This window comes from Mesoplodon bidens, assembly GCF_964165515.1.
Source record: "Mesoplodon bidens genome assembly, chromosome: 10".
NCBI classification, from domain to species: Eukaryota; Metazoa; Chordata; class Mammalia; order Artiodactyla; family Ziphiidae; genus Mesoplodon; species Mesoplodon bidens.
The window spans coordinates 92774274-92798224 of NC_138172.1; the positions used below are offsets into that span (position 1 = coordinate 92774274).

The following is a 23951-nucleotide window of genomic DNA, read 5'->3' on the forward strand; positions in this document are numbered from 1 at the left end:
TTTCCATTTGTTTCTTCCTGTATCTTCTTTTTGTTTGCTGAGCTTTTATTTTAATGTGTTTCTGTAATTGCTCATATAAGCATTTTTATCATGCTTTAAAATCTTTGTCGACTAATTCTAACATATCTCCCATGTAGCTGTTGCCATCTTTTGATTGTTTTCTTTCATTCAGTTTGAGACCTTCCTGGTTCTTGATATGATGGTGTAGTGGGTTGAATAATGTTCCCCATAAATTCATGTTCACCTGGAACCTCGGAATGTAACCTTATTTGGAAATAGGGTCTTTTCAGATGTAATTGGTTAAGGTGAGGTCATAGTGTATTAGGGTGGGCCCTAAATTCAACGACTAGTGTCCTTATAAGAAGAGAACACACAGACACACACATAAGGAAAATAGCCATGTGATGAGAGAGGCAGAGATTGAAGTGATGCAGCTACAAGGAATGGAAGGGGCCATCAGAAACTAGAAAAAGTCAAGGAAGGATTCTTTCCTAGAGACTTCAGGGGAAACATATTCTTGCTGACATCCTGATTTCTGGCTTCTAGCTTCCAGAACTGTGAGTGAATAAATTTCTGTTGCTTAAGCTATCGAATTTGTGATACTTTGTTATGGCAGTCCTAGGGACCTAATACAGTTGGTATGACAAGTAATTTTTATTGAAACCTGGACATTTGGGATATATGTTTTGAGACTTTGGATCTTACTTCAACCTTCTGTTTTGGCTGGCTTCCTCTGACACTGCTCTTGCTGGGGACAGAGCGGTAGACACTACTTCATTACTGCCAGGTGAGGGTAGAAGTTCAGGTCCCACTCGGCCTCTGTTGACAGTCAAGGGAGGATGCTCTTCATTACTCCTAGGTGTTCTCTGACACCACCCCAGTGGGGAGAGGGAAGAATGCCTTGTTACTTCAGGGTGAGAGTAGTAGTCTGTGCTCCCTATCTGGTCTCAACCAATACTGGAGCCTAGGGAGTAGGGGGTCAGGAGGAGGAACTGCCACCCAGCAAGGATGAAATTCCAGCAAAGGGGTTAGGATGTTTTGTTACAGCCTGGTGATTGTGGAAGTCTAGGCTCCCAATTCAGCCTTTGCTGGTGAAGGTGGGGTCGGTTTTTTTTTCTGTAATGTTTGATGCTGTAAAGCTCTTATTGTCTAAAAGTTTTCTATCTTTCTAGACTGCCTTTTTCCTGTCCTTAGAGAAAGCAGACCTTTGTTGGGGCCCTTTTTGTCTGTGTTTGTGGATTGCCACCTTCTTCCATTCTGAGTCTGCAATATATGAGACAAAAGGAAAACCCAGGGAACTCACCACTGTGTCTTCTCCCCACTCTCAAGATCCCTAGCTGGTCTGCTTTCTTTGCTTCACCTTTTGGACTTTTTACATTTGTTTTGTATATAACATCCAGGATTTTTTAGTTATACGTAGCAGGAAGAATGGGGAAAATACGTCTACTCCATATCCCTAGAAGTAGAAATCCTCTGAGCTCCTAACTTTTTATTTCCTTGACCTCCTCAACTTTCTTCCCATTGTCCTTCATTCTCATTCACTGGCAAAACACAAACTTTGTAACAGCCTAATTCTCTGCCTTCTTCTATGTTTAGGCAGCTAAGTATGAAGAAGAAAAATTGCACAGTGGAGGGAATTGGTGCACCAAAATTCCATGGTATAAAATTTCCAATTGCCCCCATGCTGCCAGCCATGCCTACTGTGTTTATCATCAGCCCTCTGTTTCTCTCTCCCATTCCTCACACAAGTCACTGAAGCCACCTCCTCCATCCCCTTTCCTAACATCTCACCACCTACCTCACTCTCACCTGCTACCTCATGAAGAAAACGGAAGCCATCAGGTAGGACTGACTCTGCACCTACAATCTTGCACACATCTGCATTCATTCTCACTTCCCTCCCATGATGGAGGATGAAGCCCCTCCTTCTAAAGCCAGTCTCTGCATCTGAGCTATGTAGCCCATCATGGCCTGCACACTCAGTAACCTTGCCTCTCTTCTAGAATGTCCTCAACGTCATCCCTCCTAAAAAGCTTATCTTATATCATTAAAAAAATCCCCCTTGGGCTTCCCTGGTTGGCACAGTGGTTGAGAGTCCACCTGCCGATGCAGGGGACACGGGTTCGTGCCCCGGGTCTGGGAAGATCCCACATGCCGCAGAGCGGCTGGGCCCGTGAGCCATGGCCGCTGAGCCTGCGTGTCTGGAGCCTGTGCTCTGCAGTGGGAGAGGCCACAACAGTAAGAGGCCCGCGTACCGCAAAAAAAAAAAACAAAAAAAAATCCCCCTTGCTTCCTTCCCTTCTCATTACCTACCCACTTCTCTTCCCCATTTCAAAGCAAGGATTCTTAAATGTGCTTTCTATACTAGCTGTCTATACTTCCTGACATCTCATTCTCTCCTCAATCAACTGTGGTATCATATCTGCCCTCACAATGTTGAAACAAGTCTTGCCAAGGCCTCCAAAGGCACTTATCACTGAAGCCAGTGGACACCTTTCAACCTTACCTTACTTGACATCTTTATAATATTTGCACAATTGAACATTATCTTCTTTTTAAAAAAAAAACAACTCCCTTCTCTTGGCCTCTTCTGTTTTCCCTTAATCTCTCTGGCTACTCTCTTTGGTCTCTACCAAGTTTCCCCTTTCTCTGCCAGTGTTCCCTTTTTTAGGCTTCCCTCTTTACACAGTAAGTCTGAACGCTCATCCGACCCTTGGCTCCTCACTCTCCTTATTCCCTACATCTAATACATCACCACATCCTTCATTCAACTTCCTTTGTGTATTACTCAGCTTGGGCTGCCATAACAAAGTACCACAGACCGGCTAGCTTAAACACAGAAATTTATTTTCCCACAGTTCTGAAGGTTAGAAGTCCAAAATCAAAGCATGTTCACTTTCTGGTTGGGACTCTTTTCCAGGCTTGTAGAGGACTGCCTTCTTAATTTGCCCTCACATGGTGAAAAGAGAATGGTGTTTCTTCTTATAAGGGCACTAATCCCATCATGGGGGGGCACCCTCATGACCTCATCTAAACCTAATTATCTCCCAAAGTCCCCATCTCCAAATACCATCACATTGGGCTTTAGGGCAAGAGGGGTACACAAGTCAGTCCATAGCACATTGCTCTGAAGTTCTTTTGCCTTTTCCATCTCTACTGCCATTTTTTCTTACCTAGATTATTTCAATAGTTTCCCAGCTGGCCTCTCTGCCTACATTATCCCACTCAAAGCTGTTCCCCATTCTGTAGCTAGACTGTTATATCTGAGGCAGAAATCAGGCCTCGTAAGTCCCCTGCAAAAAATACTTAAGTCATTTTTGATAGACTTTCTATAAAGTCTACACATCTTACTATAGCATGGAAATCCCTCCATGTTTGGGCTCCTGCTTATCTCTCTGACCCATCTCTCTTCCCACCCCCTGGTACTCAGTGATACCTCCATAGTACAATACTCAGGGTTTGCTAAACACACCATGATTATTAACACTTCCTCATTCTTAGGACTCAACTCAGATGTCACCTCCTCTAACAAGCCCTCCATGACCTTTAGGCTGGATGAGGTGCTTTTTCTAAGTAGCTCACTGTGATTCTTTCTTTCATAGCACTTAGCCCACTTCGTTATAGTTGTGTTTTACTTGTCGGTCTCCCCCACTTGGCTATAAGCTCCTTGAGGGCAGTAGGTGGTCCTAACTCCTCACTCTATTCCAAGTACAGGTGCAATTCTGAGCACAAGTAGATATTTCATGTTTGCTTCTTAGGTGCAACTTCTGTTTTTATTGATGGAAAAACTAACAAGAGAACATAAGCTATCACTCCACCAAAGCCAAGCTAGCAAGAAGCCCAGAAACCAAGGAATGTCACTATCAATGAGTCAGCTGTCAGAGTCTCCAGGCCTAGCACTGATACTATAGAAAAAGGTGACCTTAATCAAATTATTTCACTTCTTTGGGCCTTCATCTGTAAAATGAAAGGGTTGGACTAAATCACCTCCTAAGTTTCCTTCTAATGCTAATGTTTTATAATTCCATGTAAGGAGACCATGTGTCTGGTTGGAATGTCTCAGAAATCACCAACCTGGAATATTTCTTACTCTACCATAAAGAAATCTGAGGATAGCCAGGGTTTATAAAGAACCCAGGCAATCAGGGTTTCTCTTCACTGCCCATTCATTTTTTATTAATTCAACATTTATTGAGCATCTAATCTGTACCAAGCATATAATGCTTTTCAGTTTAGAAATTTCATAAGTGCTGATAAACAATAAGTAAAAAGGACAAAATTCTCTGTGAGGACAATTTGACATATAATTTTCCAAATTTCAGACAGAAACACGGTGACTTCATAGGGGAAAATGCTACAGAAGGTTCTATAAGAACTGCTCCATTCAATTGCATTTAGAAATGGTTATGTAACTGTTACATTGAACAAGTGTGACTCATAGGATGTAATCAATCATAAAGCAACACTTCAAATTTATTCCACAGAGTTAGCACTTTCTCTGCTCTTGGGTGAAATTTAGATCAAATTTTTATCCTTCTAGTCACTTCCAGGCAATATATCCTTTGGTCAGTAATTAACGTGTCTGGATTCATGTCACAGTAAAAACGTCAACAGGTTTCTCCCATCCCCATCTCAGCCTCCTACAAAGAGCTACAGCTGGGTTAGGAGAGCAACCCATGTGCCTTTTCTTTTCTGATCCCTGCCCCCTGCAGTTTTCAGAAGGTGACTGCACACTTCTCTGTGGTTAGAATACTGGGAGGAAGATGAGGAGAGGGGAGCAAGAAAGTTCTTACTTGCCTGGTAGTCGTGTGAAGAGCTAGTGTCAGAGTTCTTTGGCCTTGACAGATATACCAAGTTGCCTCTCTTGTTGGTGTGTATGAGTTTTCTGGAGATCCTCCAGGGTAGGGCTTCTCTCACCTGGAATTCCCTGCAGATGAATGGATACATCTTAATATGGCCGATCACTTACTCTTTCCTGGGGCCCCAGGAATCTGGTACCAGCTCCATATTTTTGTTCACCTGGTTACCCATCCAAATGACCCTCTTAGAAAGGATGCAAGATAACCCCGTGTCTGCTTTCTCTTGTGAGTGGCCCACATCTGATTCAACAGAACCACTCACATTTTATTTGCCCTCAGAGATTTAGAAAGATTGGTTGGGGGAGGACACCCAGCGCACAGACTACTCTATACAAAACAACCCTCACCTCGAATCTCTAGTTTTCATTTTTAATGTACTTTGTACTTATTATACATAAGGGGTTGAAAAGCCATGTAATCAGATTTTGACAACCTGTGTTGCAAATTTTGCAACATGGAGGTCTTATACCTCACTTTAAAATGTGAAATCAATGTCTTAGTGGTTTACCTGAAACTTTCATTCTTTTACAGTTCTACCTGCCTTGTGATGCCAGAATGACCAGTTTCTAATCCCATCTTTGGTCTAGACTTGCCATATCACTGTGACAAGTAGCCTTTTCCTCCCCTAGTTTCATCATCTAAGGGAAAGTTAATATCAAGTCTTTATGTAATTTAAAGTACTTGCATAATCTGGAGATTCCTAGGGCTGCCACAACAAAATACCATACACCGGGTGGTTTAAACAACTGAAATTTATATCTGACAGTTCTAGAGGCTAGAAGTCCAAAATCAAAGTGTCAGCAAGGCTACATCCCCCCAAAGGCTATGAGATTAGAATCTGTACTGAGCCTCTCTCCTAGCTTCTTATGGTTACTGGCAATCTTTGGCTTAACAGCTGCATCACTCCAATTTCTCCCTCTGTCTTCATTTGATGATCTTCCTGTACATCCATGTCTCTGCAGGACCTTCTTATAAGAACACCAGTCATTGGATTTAGGGCCCACCCTAATCCAGTATGACATCATCTTAATTTGACTACATCTGCAAAGACCCTATTTGCAAATAAGGTCATATTCGCAGGTTCTGAGTGATCATGGATCTGGTAACGCTATACAATCCAGTACAGGTACTGTAATATTTTCTATAGAAAGGTTTAATATCAGTGCAAATACGATGTTGCATGTTTTTTCCCCCCCAAATAATGTTTTTAAAACTAGGGAGATTACATCAATTTTGGAAAGGCCTATGGAAATGGGTACCTCTGGGTTGCACTAGACTGCATAGCGGTAGTCATAATCATAGAGGAATATGACAAAGGAGGCAAGCAAACAGCTTAATAAGCATGGATACGTATCGTATGAAAGAATCAAAGCAAGCTAATAATAGCTACCCTAGAGATGAGCCAGCAGATGCTTTTCCCACAGCTGAATCCTCAGAGGGATGATGTAGTATTTGTTGATTTTGCCATGTGACTTGTAAAAACAAAAGAGATACAAAGAAGACAAATGACATTGTAATTTTGAGTGGTTTGACCTTAACTGCACATACTAAAGTTATCATAGCGCTAGTAGTGATGTGTTGTTCTATATACTCATCACTTTTTAAGCATCTGCAACATTTTAGACAGTTTTCCTGAGAGTATTTTCCCCCCGTACCAGGTTTCCCCTTTTCCAAAAGTTTGAATGGTTTGTTGGAATCCTGTTCAAATAATGACATAACATCAGGCATAAAACTGAAAGCAACTAAAGGAGAGTTTTCATGTTATCCATCAAAATTGTTTTTTGTTTTTGTTTTTGTTTTTGTTTTTTTGCGGTACATGGGCCTCTCACTGTTGTGGCCTCTCCCGCTGCGGAGTGCAGGCTCCAGACGCGCAAGCTCAGCGGCCATGGCTCACGGGCCCAGCCGCTCTGCGGCATGTGGGATCTTCCCGGACCAGGGCATGAACCATGTCCCCTGCATCGGCAGGCGGACTCTCAACCACTGCGCCACCAGGGAAGCCCAAAATTGGGTTTTTTATAATAACTTCAAATATAGTTTCTTCATGATTTATCAATAAAGTTTATCCTGAGAAAATCTGGACCTTCAGAAAAGTGCAATGAGTAGGTCTAGTTCCTATCCATATCCTCTTGCTAATCTTGAGGAACTTCTTCCTGGACCTTTGATTTTGCTTGGCCAAGACTGCATTTTGCAAAATCATATATTTACCCATCTCTGCTCATTCAATGAGATTGTCATGCAACTTTGGAAACTTGGAGTGACTTCATTAAATAGCGTGTATTTCTTATTCAAAATGATTTGAGACATTTTTAATTACTACTTTTCCTTCTACTTTACATGGAACTTTTTCTGACCGTGGCAAATGCCGCCACGTGCCTACCTTTGTATGTACAAACAGAGTCAGTGGATACTTATCCATTCTTTCGCTGCAGACGATTGATGCCAAATTTAAATCTTCCTTTGGGTAATTGTTTTCTTTGTGTCTTACTGTGTTATCGCCTCTATACTGCAATTTGTATTTTCTTTTGTAAGACATTTGGATTCTTGTGAAAGTGTTACGTGTGTAAATAATGGAAACAACACCCACACCATTACTTAGCTCCTGTGGGTGCTGCCACACTTCTTTTTGTTTTCTTTCTTCTGTTTCGTCTTCTTCCTCTTTTTTCTTTTTTTAATCATCATAAGAATAGTTCTGGGCTTCCCTGGTGGCGCAGTGGTTGAGAGTCCGCCTGCCGATGCAGGGGACACGGGTTCGTGCCCCGGTCCGGGAAGATCCCACATGGCGCGGAGCGGCTGGGCCCGTGAGCCATGGCCGCTGAGCCTGCGCGTCCAGAGCCTGTGCTCCGCAACGGGAGAGGCCACAACGGTGAGAGGCCCGCGTACCGCAAAAAAAAAAAAAAAAAAAAAAGAATAGTTCTTAGGAATAGAAATGATGCAACAGTCTTAAAGATATAGTCAGTGGTCTATTAATTAGTGGAGAGTAATGTTTATATAAAAATTGGCCTCTATAACTGACGGCCAACCTGATTGTTGTGCACTTCATACCATTTTGTGCTGGCTTAAAACACGGTAGCAGGGCTTCCCTGGTGGCGCAGTGGGTGAGAGTCCGCCTGCCGATGCAGGGGACACGGGTTCGTGCCCCGGTCTGGGAAGATCCCACATGCCGTGGAGTGGCTGGGCCCGTGAGCCATGGCCGCTGAGCCTGCGCGTCCGGAGCCTGTGCTCCGCAACGGGAGAGGCCACAACAGTGAGAGGCCCGCGTACCGCAAAAAAAAAAAAAAAAAACACGGTAGCAGATGTGATACAGTTTGTATAATGTTCCACCATAAATTGAGCATGGCAGGACGTATAACACCATCAGTCAAAGTGAAATGGTTATATGGTAACCAGAGAAATTATTGAGCTTCTATATGGATTGGCCTGTTTTGATACAGTAAGTCAGGCCACAAAGATTTTTCTCCACCTTGGAAAAAGGACCCAAAAGTACCAGTTATGCAAAACCACTGGGCCTGTTTGTAGTCAGTAGTCGTCCAGGACTTTTAGGATATCTTTTACCTAAAGGGCTCCAAGCGCAATGCTTGGAATCTCAAGGTCTACACACAAGCAGTGCCATGAAGTCCCAGTGTTACGGAAGTTAAGAGAGAGAAGGGGCTGAGACCTGCTCCCCTCGTTCTCTGCTGGCCTCCTTCTCTTTTGTAGGAGACATTTGTGTGCAAGGCAGGTTGGGACCACATCAGCTCAGGCCACGGGAAGGGGGAAGAAGCCAAGATCCAGTGTGACAGAGGGGCCAGAGCGTTTGTCTTCCGAAGCTGGCCCATCCCCAGGAGGCAGCAAGGCAGACCAGTGTGCAGCGGTCAAAGGGCATGACTAACACAGATTGAGCCAGACTATTCGGATATCTGAGTGCATCCTCTCTGCCAGCAGTTCTGGAAGAAGTCCTGGTGACAACAGTCAAAATCAGGCACAGTTCCAGGTGATGGGTCCAGTCACAGCAGGTCCCCAGCAGAAGCTGAGAAGGGAGTAGAAAAGCACATCCTGCTTCCCAGAGGAATGGGCAGAGCAAGAATTTGGCAGAACACGAGGACCCGAGCTGAGGAAGCTGGGGTCCAGGGCTAGGATCCAATCCCTGCTGAGAACTGACATGCGTAGCAGAGAAACTGAGGCCAACTGGAGTCCCAAGGCTTTGGCCAAAGTGGTAAGAGAACTCTGAGACTCAGCATCTACAGGAGGAACCAGATTTCCAGGTCTCTAGGCAACCAAACCAGTTTTGTCTATGAATAGGTCTAAGGCTGATGACACCAATCAGGACTGGCTCAGACTGGTTGGGGGCAACTAAGAGCTTCTGGAACTTTAATGTGCATAAGAATTACCTGGGGATCTTGTTAAAATGAAGATTCTGATTGGGTGAATCTGAGTGGGGCCACTATTCTGAATTTCTAATAAGATCCCAAGTGATACTGCTGGTTTTCTAGAAAAGCAAAACTCAGAGAATCCACACTTGCTGTCATGTGCTCCCCCCCCCGCCCCCACTGCTCTCCACCCATTTCACCTGCCCAATCAGCTGTCCCTCCTCCCCAGCCCTCTTCCTAGTCATATCTGGCCATCTTCTTTTCCTTTTCTTTTCCCCGTCTTCCCAACCCCTTTGTCCTGCTGCACTGCTCTGTCAAGACCATCAACAGAAAAAGTTTCTGTTTAGATACTAGAAGGGGCAAGATAGCAAAAGCCAGAAACATTTTCCCCATTGTCAGCACACAACTAAATGCTTTTATGTTTGATAGAAATAATTAGTCCAGATTAACCCCTTTTTCAGTGTCATAAAGAGCAAGAAGAATATGTGACCTTTCCCTCCTAATATAATCCAACAGTTAAGAAATTTCTTCCGAATGCTCGCTTTGACAACACATATACTAAAGTTGGAACAGTGCAGAGAAGATGATCACAGCCCCTGTGCAAAAATGACACAAAACTTTCTGAAGCTTTCCATATTTTAAAAAAGACATTAAAATAGACATAAATTAATGGAGAAATATACTGTGTTTATGAAAGAGAGGAACCAATATAGTAAAATCTTCAATTCTACTCAAATTAATCTATAAAAAGAATGCAAATCCAATAAAAATCCCAACAGAGATTTAGTGAAACCTAATTCTTAAATTCAAATAAAAGAGCAAATGGCCAAGAATAGCTCAGAAAAATTTGAACATAAAGAATAGAGTGGGGAAAAGAAAGAAAACTACAGGCCAATATCACTGATGAACATAGATGCAAAAATCCTCAACAAAATACTAGTAAACAGAATCCAACAGCACATTAAAAGGATCATAGACCATGATCAAGTGGGGTTTATCCCAGGAATGCAAGGATTCTTCAATACACGCAAATCAATCAGTGTGATAAACCATATTAACAAATTGAAGGAGAAAAATCATATGATCATCTCAACAGATGCAGAAAAAGCTTTTGACAAAATTAAACACACATTTATGATAAAAACCCTCCAGAAAGTAGGCATAGAGGGAACTTACCTCAACATAATAAAGGCCATATATGACAAACCCACAGCCAACATCATTCTCAATGGTGAAAAACTGAAACCATTTTCTCTAAGACCAGGACAAGACAAGGTTGTCCACTCTCACCACTATTATTCAACATAGTTTTGGAAGTTATAGCCACAGCAATCAGAGAAGAAAAAGAAATAAAAGGAATCCAAACTGGAAAAGAAGTAAAGCTGTAACTGTTTGCAGATGACATGATACTCTACATAGAGAATCCTAAAGATGCTACCAGAAAACTACTAGAGCTAACCAATGAATTTGGTAAAGTAGCAGGATACAAAATTAATGCACAGAAATCTCTTGCATTCCTATACACTAATGATGACAAATCTGAAAGTGAAATTAAGGAAACACTCCCATTTACCACTGCAACCAAAAGAATAAAATACCTAGGAATAAACCTACCTAAGGAGACAAAAGACCTGTATGCAGAAAACTATAAGACACTGATGGAAGAAATTAAAGATGATACAAACAGATGGAGAGATATACCATGTTCTTGGATTGGAAGAAGCAACATTGTGAAAATGACTATACTACCCAAAGCAATCTACAGATTCAATGCAATCCCTATCAAACTACCAATGGCATCTTTCAAAGAAATAGAACAAAAAATTTTACAATTTTTATGGAAACACAAAAGACCCCGAGTAGCCAAAGCAATCTTGAGAAAGAAAAATGGAGCTGGAGGAATCAGGTTCCCTGACTTCAGACTATACTACAAAGCTACAGTAATCAAGACAGTATGGTACTGGCACAAAAACAGAAATATAGATCAATGGAACAGAATAGAAAGCCCAGAGAGAAACCCACACACATATGGTCACCTTATTTTTGATAAAAGAGGCAAGAATATACAATGAAGAAAAGACAGCCTCTTCAATAAGTGGTGCTGGGAAAACTGGACAGCTACATGTAAAAGAATGAAATTAGAACACTCCTTAACACCATACCCAAAAATAAACTCAAAATGGATTAAAGACCTAAATGTAAGGCCAGGCACTATAAAACTCTGAGAGGAAAACATAGGCAGAACACTCTATGACATAAGTCACAGCAAGATCCTTTTTTACCCACCTCCTAGAGAAATGGAAATAAAAACAAAAATAAACAAATGGGACCTAATGAAACTTAAAAGCTTTTGCACAGCAAAGGAGAACATAAACAAGATGAAAAGACAACCCTCAGAATGGGAGAAAATATTTGCAAATGAAGCAACTGACAAAGGATTAATCTCCAAAATTTACAAGCAGCTCATGCAGCTCAATATCAAAAAAACAAACAACCCAATCCCAAAATAGGCAGAAGACCTAAATAGACATTTCTCCAAAGAAGATATACAGATTGCTGACAAACACATGAAAGGATGCTCAACATCACCAAACATTAGAGAAATGCAAATCAAAACTACAATGAGGTATCACCTCACACCAGTCAGATGGCCATCATCAAAAACTCTACAAACGGGCTTCCCTGGTGGCACAGTGGTTGTGAGTCTGCCTGCCAGTGCAGGAGACACGGGTTCGTGACCCGGTCCGGGAAGATCCCACATGCCGCGGAGCGGCTGGGCCCATGAGCCATGGCCGCTGAGCCTGTGCGTCTGGAGCCTGTGCTCTGCAATGGGAGAGGCCACAACAGTGAGAGGCCCGTGTACTGCAAAAAACAAACAAACAAAAGAAACTCTACAAACAATAAATGCTGGAGAGGGTGTGGAGAAAAGGGAACCTTCCTGGACTGTTGTTGGGAATGTAATTTTAATGCATCCACTATGGAGAACAGTATGGAGTTTCCTTAAAAAACTAAAAATAGAACTACCATACGAACCAGCAATCCCACTACTGGGCATATACCCTGAGAAAACCGTAATTCAAAAAGAGTCATGTACCACAATATTCATTGCAGCTCTATTTACAATAGCCAGGACATGGAAGCAACCTAAGTGTCCATTGACAGATGAATGGATAAAGAAGATGTGGCACATATATACAATGGAATATTACTCAGCCATAGAAAGAAACGAAATTGAGTTATTTGTAGTGAGGTGGATGGACCTAGAGTCTGTCATACAGAGTGAAGTAAGTCAGAAGGAGAAAAACAAATACCATATGCTAACACATATCTATGGCATCTAAAAAAAAAAAAAAGGTTCTGAAGAACCTAGGGGCAGGACAGGAATAAAGATGCAGACATAGAGAATGGACTTGAGGACACGGGGAGTGGGAAGGGTAAGCTGGGACGAGGAGAGTGGCATGGACATATATACACTACCAAATGTAAAATAGATAGCTAGTGGGAAGCAGCTGCATAGCACGGGGAGATGAGCTCGGTGCTTTGTGACCACCTAGAGGGGTGGAATAGGGAGGGTGGGAGGGAGATATAAGACGGAGGGGATATGGGGATATATGTATACATATAGCTGATTCACTTTGTTATACAGCAAAAACCAACACAACATTTTTTTTTTTTTTTTTTTTTTTTTTTCTTTTTGCGGTATGTGGGCCTCTCACTGCTGTGGCCTCTCCCGTTGCGGAGCACAGGCTCTAGACGCGCAGGCCCAGCGGCCATGGCTCACGGGCCCAGCCGCTCCGCGGCATGTGGGATCCTCCCAGACCGGGGCATGAACCCGTATCCCCTGCATCGGCAGGCGGACTCTCAACCACTGCGCCACCAGGGAGGCCCCAACACAACATTTTAAAGCAATTGTACTCCAATAAAGATGTTAAAAAAAAAAAGAATAGAGTGGGGGAAAAAAGAAAAAGAGTAGCGTGTGGGAGGGGAGTTCTCACTCTAGAAAAGCTCAAGACTTGATATGTAGTCAGAGTTATTAAAATGGTGTAACAATAGATACTCTATTCAATGTGATCATAAGTGATTTTGATTTTCTTATTTGTGCTTTTTTCCTACACCAAATATGTGCTAGTTTTGTGATTAAAAAAATAAAGCTTAAAAAATAAATGCTTTGAAAAAAGGAAATATCTTCTGAAAGATAAAAAAATCAGAATGGTGTCACATATTTATTTTATGTCCCTACTCCCTAAAAATATATCTATACAAAACATAGATATATATATATATATATATCCGTACGTGGTATACACTGAATGTGTTTCCACTTGCAGCCCTAAGGGGTCGCCAGTTCCTGGCTTACGCTAAAAAATAATCATATAATGTGAGGCTAGTTACTTAAACCCTCTCAGAAGTTTTCCAATCTGTAAAGCGGTGATATTAATAGCTCCCCCAGTTTAACTTGGAGCATTTGTTGTTGGAATTGTATGAAATATGTGAAGCTGCTTAATGAAATATTAAACAAGATACAAATGCAAACTGCTATTACTAGTTAGTATTTGAAATTAAGCAGTTGTAGATTTTAGAGTTTTGAACCATCCTGTGTTGGTTTGACTGGACTCTTCAAAGCCATTTGTGTTCCAACAGGTGAAGTGAGTTGGGAAAGCACAGTTTAAATCACAGCTCCTCTCCCCACGCCGCATCTCATTTCACTACTGTTTTTCATCCATTCAATGACTATGTTTATTGGGTGCCAATATGTACTAGAGACTGGAGTCACGATGGTGAAACAGACACTGTCCTTGCATGCATGAAGCTTACAGATTAGCAGAGTATTTGTGGACAAGAAAATAGGCACTTTCAAAATAAGGTGACCAGTGCTGTAATGTGTTAAGTCCAGGGTGCCATGGGGCTCTCGTGGGGTCACCGCCCAGGCTTGGATGGTCATAGAAGTTTTCTTCAACCATGTCATGATGAAGAGGGTGAAATATGCAGATGATTTAAAAGGTAAAGGATTGCTTGCTGATAGGGCGAGGGGGGAGGGCAACATGTTCCAGGCAGAGGGAAGAAAACTTTACTGTCCCCAGGGCAAGAAAAGCAAAGGAACTACTTTCTGGTTTTTAAAAAAGCGCCCTGATCATTTTTTGATCGATTTCAATACTTTATAATGTCTCCTAGGCCAGGCGCAGCATGACGAGTAATAGAATACATTTTAGGGTGACCCCCTCCTCCCACCAAGCCTCCGGACCACTCCCCTACTAGCCTTTCCCCTCATTGCCTGGCCTTTCCTTTTGAAAAGATAGCACTGAAGAAGTGGAGAGAGGCTTTTCTCTTTTGAAGCAGCAGCATTGTTAACAGAGAAGGAAACGTCTCCCATGAGCTATGGCAAAATCCTGCAGATTGGTTTATGAATCACTGTAGCTTAGGTTAAAGCCACCTAATTTCCTGAAAGACACCCCATGGCTTTAGCCTTCCAGAGGGGCATAAAGCTTGTATGATATTTACTTTTAGTTAAAATTAAATGGGAATTGGAAAAAAAAAAAACCCAAAGAGTTTCTTCTGGGAGATTCTATTATTAAAGAAAAAAAAATAAAGGCTACAAAGCAATGTGGATAAGATGTATATATTGCATCAAAGAAGGTTTGGGAATATACATATCCAGGTGTTAAAGTGATAACTATCTCTGAATAATTGGATTTCATGCGATTTTTATACCCTTTTTATTGTGAAATATGACACACGTTAGGGAAAGTGCATGATATATAAAAGTATAATTTAATATATTTTTATTAAGTGAACCCTCGCTTAACCCCTACTCAGATCAATAAACAGGATATGGCCCAGGGGCCCTCCATTCGCCCCGTCCCACTGACAGCCCACTCTCTCCCCGCTGCCCTTACTTTTATGATAACCTCTTTTTTTAATTTTCTTTAGTTTTACCACCTAAGTGTATATTGATGCTTATACGTATTTATCTTTTCCTGTTTTTTGAACTTTAAGTAAATGGGAACATAATTTTTTTCTCTCTATCTTTGAACATTAGCTTTCGGTCTTTTAACATTAGGTTTCTCAGTTTCATCCATGCTAAGGGTATTGTGGTTCATTCATTTTCAATGCTGTATGGTATTCCAAGGTTAGATATACCACACTTTATCCACTGTACTGCTGATGCACAGTTTGGCTTGTTTTCGGTTTGGGGCTATCCTGAATAGAGTTGCTATTCTTTTGGTGCTCACATGCACATATTTCTATTGGATATATACCCAGGAGTGGGAATCTGGGTCACCAGATATGCATATCTTTAAGAGATAATGCCAGAGAGTTAGCCAACCACTGCAGTAGCAATGAACACTTCCTGTAACAGTGTAGGAGTGTTCCCATTGCCCTACACTGAAGTTTTGTGCATTTTTTTCTTTAGCTCATCTGAATTTTCTATTTTTCTCTGTAATAAATATCCATTGGTTTAATTAGGCAAAATACTTTTCTAATGTTTCTTAAATTTGTCTTTCCCAATAAGGATATTATTTTTAAACTTTTAAATTGAAGTAAATCATTCTTAGAGAAAAAAGGCACAGATCACAGATGTATGGCTTAATGGATTATAACAAAGAGAACCCACCTCTGTATCCACCACCCAGGTCAAGAAATAGAATCTTCTGGTACCCTAGAAGCCATCTTCATGCCCCCTTCTAGCACAATCCTTTCCCTCCTCATCAACGGTAAACTATATATTTAGTTCTAACGCAATAGATTACTCTTGTGTGGTTTTGAAATTTATAGAAATGGAACGATACAGCATACCTTATTTTGTGTGTAGCCTCCTTTGTTTTCCAATATTGTGAGATTCATCTGTGTTGATATGCGTAGCAGTAATTCGTTCGTTTTTTTCTTTTCTTGCCCCAAGGAAGAAATATTGACCTAAGAGAGCTGACCTACTCAGCACTTTTTCAACTCATGGACTGTACTGACCCATGCCACATGTGGATTAGAACACTTTACAGTCATTTGTATTTTTGTTTCTGCATAAATAATAAGCTTTTGGGTTAGAGATGCTGCAGGGAGAATGAGTGTGGTACCTCCGCCCCACCCCCGACCCAGCTGCCCTCTGATTTCCCTAATAATGGCTCCACTTGGAATTGTCTCTCATTGATAATGGATGTTTTCTTTGCCTTCTTCTCCATCTAAAACACAAAACAGTATCATATCCCCAGGCTGTGTACTTTTATGTAAAACAGAGCTGTCACAGGATTTTACTGGAAAGTTGATTTATTTCTGAGGATCATGAGAGTCCAAGGATAAAACTGGCATCTGGCCACAGGGAGAGCCCTTGACCTAGAAGCAGAGACAGCTTCAAAGCTGTGTTGGTATATAATGGAACAGGGCACTTTTAACATGAATCATAGCCTCAAAACTTTCTAGGGGAAGAAAAAATCCTAAAACTGTCCTCCAGAAGGAAAGGTAAAATCAATAGCTTAGGTTTTTTACTCTTTCAGATAAGCAATGCTAAACCCTTCTACACAAAACAGTTGTTGAAATCTTGCTTTTTTTTTTTTTAAAGAACAAAGCGTCAACTGAGCTTGAACTCTTAAAGCAGAATCTTGATATCAATCTATTTTCTTAAAGCAGCCAAACAGGCTTTCATATGGTAACTCTCTGAAAGACTGCATGTGAATGTGTAGTAAATGTAATTTTTCTTTTTTTTTTCTTTAGGCCTTGAGATGTAATTATTAAAGCTGCAAATGTCCCTAGTGATATTAGCTAGATAATCAAATTTGGATCACAGGAATGAAATAACCTAAAGTGTGCCTTCATTACTGCTCTCCTCCAAAGAATTCACTTAATTCTACCCTCCCCCACCCACAAATCTGTAACTAGACAACGGAGATAGTAAAATTAGCCAGAGGAGTCAAAATGGTCAAATCTATTCTCAAAGCAAAGAATGCCATGTTTAAACACAACAGGTAAAAATTTCTCCACCACAAAAATAGAAAAGAACATTGATGAAATCACAAGCAGAAAACAACAAATCAAAATGCTGAACAGAACTGCCAAATTTAGGAGACCTTATTGCTAAAGTAGCTATGAAGTGTACCGATTAACTTTCTTAAAAAAAAAAAAACAGGAAAAAATAACATTTCTTAAATAGCTGATTGAGAATAGTTTTTATTAGTAAACGTATGTACCCACTAGAAAAATTATCTATGAATGTATAGGTCATTTGAACAAGAATATAATCAGTCTTGTAGAAACTTAAACTAAGCAAAATCAAGATTTTATCAAATTGAGCAGTTCTTAAGTGCTTTTGTATCCTTTCTTTTACTAAGAAGATAAAAATCCCCTTTCGTTCCCACCCACCCTTCTCTTGAATCGAGGCTAGGAGAAATTCTTCGACCAGAAAGGCTCAGGGTAGGAAGTTATTGCATAAGACTCCCTGTCCTCTTTTGCCAATGCATTTTAATCCCTATGTACCAATCTTTCCTGCTATTTCATGACAAGAGGATCCCAGCTGTGCCAGATTGTGTGATAGCAATATAATCTAGCCACAATCCACAGGGGTTTAGAACAGAAATTTATAAATATATTTAAGCCTGAAACCTCAGCTATAAAGAATATCTACCAGTTTCCCAAACATTCATAGACCAGTTAGAGATTCCATCATCTTGCTTTATAAAAACCCAAGAGGGAAGATTACTATGAGAAAGGTCTTCTAGAATTGGATCTTGCTTATCACAGAAATGTCCACCTTCTGTGGGTGCTAAAGCAGAACAAACATTGAACTGAGAAATAGATGTCTTGGGTTCCAGTACTGAATCTGCCATCAACCAGTTGTATAATCTCTGCCAATTTCCTGCAACTCTTTGGCGGAGATTCCTGTCTATAAAATGAAAAAAAAAAAAAAAAAAAAAAAGAAAGAACTAGATTCTGTAAGGATCCTTCCAGGTCTAGTAGTTGCGTAAGTGATATTTATAGACCACAATTAAGTAGCAGACCACCCTCTCCCCAGTATTCCACATTCACTTGGATTCATCAACACTTTTTCTTTCTTGCTGATGCACTGGGAGACGGTGTTGGGACTGGGAACCTAACTTATTTCCTGGTACCCATCTCAGGTCACGTCTTAGATGCAGAGTCAACTGAATATGCTTTAGCATCCTATCTCCTTAGGTTCCTCTTAGAGCAATCCATTATCATATTTGGTCCTTTTTCTGGCATTGGAATTCCCATGATATTCTATGGAGACATTATGCCAAAATGAAAAGTATGAGAATGGCTAAGTATAGAGCTCCAGGCTGCCATATATGTTTGTGATGCTCCCTGGAAAATTTAGAATCCATAAATAAATGGATCACACTCCTTTTAACCTTTGAGAGTTACCACGTAGATCATGTCAACGTTTTATACTTGTAACTAGAGCTCAGAGGACAATTTGAAATAGTACGTTTTAAGACATCATCAATGAGACCTGACATGTGAGAGAATCTTCCTGCATTAAGAACTACAGTGAATGCCACATGGAGGAGCTGCAAACTGGGAGCAAATCCACTCCATCCTACTATGAGCCCTTCCTGTTTTGTCAGCCAGCACGGTTTCCTAAATCTCAAATTGCAGCCGAACTGTTCTGCAATTCCATGGCTAGCTATTTTGGGAGCCTAACACAGCAGGACAAATGTGTACAAGTCCACACAGTATGACAGAAGAATTAAAAATGTATTTACCATCTGTTGGTAGTTTCCTTGTGGGGCTCTTTTCTTTTCCTCTCCTGAAGCCACTAATCGGGTCTTCTTACTTACTTCCTGCTGTCCTCAGAGAGCAGAGTTCTGTCTTTAGATCTTTGGAAATGCAGGGCTTTTTCCCCCCTCCTTTAAATTTCCCAGACTGTTGAACTCGCGAAGTATTTCCGCTTCCAGGATCGTTTCCCTCAAATATAAAGTGGAGTGAGTCTGTGAAGAGGTGGCAGTGTTTTATACTTCTTTGTGGCTAGGTTACTCTCAGATCCTACACCTGAGTTCTGGTCACAGTGGCCTCTGGGAAGTTCAAGGGTGGAACAAGAGAAGTCCAACACAGGTCAGCTGAAAGGAAACTAGGTCCTTCAGTTAGGCGTGGGAATTCATATGGGCCCTTTACAATCTATTTAGACCTTACTATGGTGGGGTGTGCCAGATTTGAGTCAAAATTTCTAATAGGAAAGGGTCCTTGGAATGTGACCATGGACTTCAAGTGAGAGTCATTCCAGCCGTGTAGCAGGGTGGCTAAAAAATCATAAGCTGGAATATAGTTTTGTTAGTTGGGTAACCAGTTAGGTTGCTCTGAAGGCACTTGGTTTATGTAGGACTATTCAATCCTCAGTACGAATCACTAGCTTTCATTTCTGAGATACATGTATTATTCACTCAAAAATAAAATCTAATAGAGATTAGTATTAAAAATGTTGCTTTAGCCAAAATATTACAATGCAGTGTTATGACTCCACCTGGTCTATTTCATTCAGGTAATGACTTGTTAAAAATTCTCAGGCTACGTAGGTGGATAACTTCACCTTGAAACCAGTGCTGGGTGACCTTGGACCTTGGGCAGGTCCTTTAAACTCCAAGCCTGTTTGATCATCTAAGGAATGGGAAGCATGATCTTCACTTCACTGGACTGTGGTGGGGATTTAGATGAAACGACATGTGCAAAACCCTTACCACGTTGCCTGGCACAGAATAAGAGCTTGATAAATGGTAGCTTTTAAAAATTATGATTATTGGAAGGTATAGCTGTGCTACTTTCTGTTTGTTCTCAAAACTTGCTGTCACGTTTGTACATGATTTTCAATTCTGGTTTCAAATTTTGTTTTTTAAAAGTTCTTCACAAATCTGAGTCTGAATGTGAAATTCAGCTCATTCCAACTCAGTCTTAATAGGTATACCAGATATAGTTAAGTCAAACATCAAGTAAACAGAATATATACCATAGTGTGGACAAGATGCATTGGTTTTGGATTAGCTTCTAATGAGGGAATTGTTGCGTTGGAGCTTAAGGCTTTGCACATAGTAGGTCCTGAAAAATATTACTGATTCATTAATTCATTTAATGGTTGATGAGTCTTTAGTGGGTGTCTGTCATGTGCCAAGGACTGTTCCAGATGTTTGGGGTTTATCAGTGCATAAGACAGACACAACCTCTGCTCTCCTGACAATAAACAAACTAAAGGAAATGACTCTGAATGTTCTAAGGTAATACACTGATGGAATAATAGAGCAGAACAAGGTGGACCAGGAAAGTCAGGGGGTACAATTTTAAGTAGGGTGGTCAGAGCAGGCTTCACTGGGAGGTTTTTTGTTTGCTTTTTTGTTCAAGACAAAAAGACTGAAGAAGGCGAGGGAGTGAGCCATGTGGATATTCAGGGAGAAGCATTCCAAGTGAGGGATCAGCAAGTAGAAAGGCCCTGAGGCAAGGGAGCACCTGGCTTGTTTGGGGCTGGACCTGTAGGAGGGAGGGGAGAGAGGACATGGGATCTGGAAGACAGAGGGCACCCTGATTGTGTGGGGCCTTGGAGGCCATGGGAGGATTTGGATTTTGACTCCCAAGTGGGAGAGAGACATCAGATGCTTTGGAGCGGAGCTGTGGCATCACCTCATGCAGATGCTCAACTATGGCCTGAGCCGGACATGGTGGAAGCAGAGAGATGATTTAGGAGGTCAGTGCAATCATCCTGATGAAGGGTGGTGGTGGTTCATCCCCAGTGGTAGCAGCCCAAATGGTGAGAAATGGTCAGATGCTGGGTACAGAAGGGACAGCCAACTGGATTTGGGGGCAGATTGGATGTGGGGTGTGAAAGACAGAGAGGAGTCAAGATGCTTTTTGGCCTGAGCAGTTGGAAGGATGGAGCTGCCATTTACTGAGACGTGTGTGCAAGAACTGTATGGTCCGTCTCTTGGTGACTGTTAGAGAAGAGATACCTCGGGATTCTGGGCTCAAGTGTAAGGCCTCCCTCCACCTGCTGGGGAAAACCTCGTGAAACCAATGAGCTTCCAGTTGTGCTTTTGGAAGATGAGACTCAGAAAGACTGAGGTATTCACAAGCACTTTTATAAGACTCGAATGAACAGTTTAAAAAAAAAGCAGCAGTTTTTTGGGGTTGTATTTCCTCCTCCGTGCCAAACAATTGATTTGGCTTTTTTAGTCTTTTCCTCACCCCACTCCACACATCGAAATGCCACTTCTGAAGAGGAGAGCTGCAGGTGCATCCTGGCACCAGTAGAAGGAGCCAAGGAGCCCTGGGAAGACCTTTGAGCTGAGGCCCAGTCTGGGAGGACACCACCCTCTCTCAGACCTGCAGCAACGTCTGAGCCTCTGGGCCAGAGGCCAAATGTTTCTGGGAGGATGGGGAGGTGCTTCTAGAACTCTCTTGACAACTTTCCTATTCCACTGAAACTTTTGTATATTGGTACTGTCATGGCTAAAAGACCAAACATGCATCCAGAACTGATTACCTATGTGTATCTATAGAGGAGAGTGGGCCATATATGTAAATAAAGACAAGAAAGAAGAATGCAACAGAACTGTCACCACGGCTCTCATAAAAAGGGTGTATGAGTTTCCTGGGGCTGCTGTAACAAATAAGCCCAAACTGGGTGGCTTAAAACAAGAGAAACAGGGCTTCCCTGGTGCCGCAGTGGTTAAGAATCCGCCTGCCAATGCAGGGGACACGCGTTTGAGCCCTGGTCTGGGAAGATCCCACATGCCGCGGAACAGCTAAGCCCACGTGCCGCAACTACTGAAGCCTGTGCTCTAGAGCCCACGAGCCACAACCACTGAGCCCGTGCTCCGCAACAAGAGAAGCCGCTGCAGTGAGAAGCCCGCATACTGCAAGGAAGAGTAGCCCCCGCTTGCTGCAACTAGAGAAAGCCCACATTCAACAACGAAGACCCAATGCAGCCAAAAATAAACAAACTAAATAACAAAACAACACAAAACAAAAACAAGAGAAATATATTCTCTCACAGTTCTGGAGGCTAGAGGTCCAAAATCAAGGTGTCGGCAAGGCTTTGCTCCCTCTGAGGCTCTAGGGAAGGATCCTTCCTTGCCTCTTCTAGCTCCTGGTGGTTGCTGGCCATTCTTGGCTTTCCTTGGCTGATGGCAGCATAACACCAAGCTCTGCCTCTGTCTTCCTGTACCCTTCCTCCCCTCCCTGTGTCTCCTCTGTGTTTCTGTGTCTCCTCTTCTTAGGAGGGCAGCAGTCATATTGGACTCAGGATCCACCCTAGTCCGGTAAGACCTCATCTTAACTAATTACATCTGCAAAGACCCTATTTCCAAACAAAGTCACACGCACTTTCCTGGGGCCTAGGACTTCAATATATCTTCCGGGGAACACAATTCAACCTATGACAGAGGGCAACAGGAACTCACATGGAGAACTGACCAGTGGGGGGAGCCACAGAAATGGAGCAATAAAAGGAAAACAGTTCCATGTGAAATCGTAAGTGGAGGTCAGATGGGTTTGGGAGTACAGGAAATATTAGATACGAGATGCTCTCACTTAGGATAATCTCCATCTGTGCTTATGGCCCTGATTTCTTTCTGTCAGAGTTAAGAAAATATATATTGTATAAATAAAAAGAATAAGAAAATAGCACTTCTCTGACTCACACATTGGGGAGAGCTGCAAAGTCTTGTGATAATCAGGGAAGGCTTCACAGAAGTGCTGGTGCTTGAGCTGGATCCTGGAGGGTGGGGAAAGATCCGCTGTGCAAAGGAGGGCTTCCCAGGTAGACAGAAAGTATATGCAAAAGCACAGTGTTATCTAGGTGATCCACTCTTTACCGCCTTAAGTAGGGGGAAAGGTCTCTAAAAGCAAGGCCCAGATTGTCTACTTAATCTGTATTACTCAGAAACGGTATTAAAGAAACGAAGGGGCAAGAATGTTTCTGGTTTTAATATTAAATGCACAAATCAGCACACAGTAACCTGAAAGAACATGAGGAGCATCTCTAAGGCGGAGTTCATTCTTGGACGCATTTGCCAAAGCACAAATATGGAAACCCCACCCTCAGCCAGATCTGAAGAAATCAAAAGGCTGATGTGGTATAAATTCCTCTGCCCTGATTGCATAAAGGAGATCTGCCACATTTTTGTCTCTGATATATTCCTTTCTGCACACAGAGCTGAACTGCGTTCTTAAAAACCTGATCGTGAACTGCGATAGGCAATTCTGAATCCCCAGCAGGATCTAGGAAAATTAACTCCTCACCGATTCTCCTAGAGAAGCACCCAGGCTCCCCACTTCTGAGATCTGCATCAGGATCTGCCTAGGTTTCTGTCACAGAGCAACTCCCTTTTTTGGCATAAGAATGTACAGGATGCCTGTAAAGTTCACACTGGGTCATCTAAGTCCCTTTAAATGCAGGATGATTCATTGCTGGGGGTGGGGGAGAGAGGAGAGTGAGGGGGAAGGAAGTGCTGAGCGGAGAGGCGGAGCAAAGTCATTATGAAATTGACGGCAGAAAAGCTCCCGCTGGGAGTGCTGGGGTCACATGTTCTTACTAGTGGTATTTCAGCTACAACTTTTAAACCAGAGATGGGGGAGGGGTTGGAAGGCATCACCTTGTAACTGGACTGGCTTTCAGAGGAGATGCATCCGATGATACCTGGCATATTGATTAGAAGTACGATGGAGGACTCCTTTCTCTTTTTATCTGACGAGCATAAGAACTTGGCTGTAGTGGTATGAGTGAACAATTTGTCTTCTCCTACTTGATGTACTCACA

The 23951-nt window shown here is 42.0% G+C and overlaps 1 long non-coding RNA gene across 3 annotated transcripts in view; it reads right to left on the reverse strand.

Annotated features, from left to right (window-relative positions):
- The window catches only part of LOC308623515, a 39052-nt gene that overhangs the window by 9373 nt on the left and 5728 nt on the right, over positions 1-23951 (reverse strand). The window contains exons 2-5 of one of the 3 annotated variants that reach the window (XR_014016829.1): positions 18916-19140; positions 6250-6331; positions 4794-4927; positions 706-866 (exon numbers count right to left, since the gene is read on the reverse strand). This is a non-coding gene — a long non-coding RNA (uncharacterized lncRNA). The remainder of the gene's footprint in view (positions 1-705; positions 867-4793; positions 4928-6249; positions 6332-18915; positions 19141-23951) is intronic. The other 2 variants (XR_014016830.1, XR_014016831.1) reach the window with 2 other exon arrangements.